Consider the following 1,711-nt stretch of genomic DNA (forward strand, 5'->3'; position numbering starts at 1 on the left):
CTGGGCCCTGTCCCCTGGGGTTGGGACATGCCATGCCTGCGGTGTCCCATGTCCCCGTCCCCGGGTCCTGTCCCCCGGGGGGCCGGGGAGGGGGCGCGCCCAGGGTGTCCACCCAGTCCCGTGTCCCCGTCCCTGTCCTTGGCACTGGGTCCTGTCCCCTGGGGTTGGGACATGCCATGCCTGCGGTGTCCCATGTCCCCGTCCCCGGGTCCTGTCCCCCGGGGGCCGGGGCGGTGCCGTGCGCGGGGATGGCCTCGCAGATCTCGAAGCAGGCGCTGAGCGAGATCGAGGGGCGGCACAAGGACATCGTGCGGCTGGAGAGCAGCATCAAGGAGCTCCACGACATGTTCGTCGACATCGCCATGCTGGTGGAGAACCAGGTACGGGCTGCACAGGGACCAGCAGGGACCCGTGCATGGGGCTGCCCCGTGTCCTTGTCCCCGTCCCCAGCACTCGGTCCTGTCCCGCAAGTTCGTTGACGTCATGACCAAGTACAACGAGGCGCAGGTCGACTTCCGGGAGCGCAGCAAGGGCCGGATCCAGCGCCAGCTGGAGATCAGTGCGTGCCCCCCGCCCCCTCAGGCCCCGCCCCTCTGGAGCAGTGGGGCGGGGCCTCCTCCTGTTGACCCCGCCCCTTTGGGGAAGTGGGTGGAGCCAGCCCCTACAGACCCCACCCCTTTGATAAAGCGGAACGAGCTGGACACTAAAGACCCCGTCCCCTTTGGCAAAGTGGGTGGAGCCAGGCATTAAAGATGCCTGCCCCTTTGGGGAAGTGGGTGGAGCCAGCCCCCTACAGACCCCGCCCCTTTGGTAAAGCGGACTGAGCTGGACACTGCAGACCCCGCCCCCTTTGGGGAAGTGGGTGGAGCTGGGCACTGCAGACCCCGCCCCATTTGGGGAAGTGGGTGGAGCCAGCCCCCTACAGACCCCGCCCCTTTGGTAAAGCGCAGGGACCTGTGCGCAGGACTGCATGGGGACAAGCAGGGACCCACACATGGGGCTGCACGGGGATGAGCAGGGACCCATGCATGGGGACAAGCAGGGACCCACACACGGGGCTGCATGGGGACGAGCAGGGACTCATGCACAGGCTGCATGGGGACAAGCAGGGACCTGTGCATGGGCTGTGCTGGGACAACCAGGGACCTGTGCACGGGACCGCATGCGGACGAGCAGGGACCTGTGCAATGGGGCTGCACGGGGACAAGCAGGGACCTGTGCACGGGGACGAGCAGGGACCTGTGCAACAGGGACGAGCAGGGACCTGTGCAACGGGACTGCACGGGGACAAGCAGGGACCTGTGCACGGGGATGAGCAGGGACCTGTGCATGGGGCTTCCAGGGACCTGTGCACGGGACCGCATGCGGACGAGCAGGGACCTGTGCAATGGGGCTGCACGGGGACAAGCAGGGACCTGTGCACGGGGACGAGCAGGGACCTGTGCAACAGGGACGAGCAGGGACCTGTGCAACGGGACTGCACGGGGACAAGCAGGGACCTGTGCACGGGGATGAGCAGGGACCTGTGCATGGGGCTTCATGGGGACGAGCAGGGACCTGTTCACAGGGCCAAGCAGGGACCCGTGCATGAAGCCGCACGGGGACCGGCACGCAGGGCCACGCAGGGCTCCGTGGGGACACGCAGGGTGGCACGGGGCCACGCAGGGCAGCACAGGGACCCAGGCATGGAGCCACGCGGGGCTGGGTGGTG

The sequence above is a fragment of the Aptenodytes forsteri genome, unplaced genomic scaffold (assembly GCF_000699145.1).
Source record: "Aptenodytes forsteri isolate BGI_AS27 unplaced genomic scaffold, ASM69914v1 Scaffold533, whole genome shotgun sequence".
Lineage (NCBI taxonomy): Eukaryota > Metazoa > Chordata > Aves > Sphenisciformes > Spheniscidae > Aptenodytes > Aptenodytes forsteri.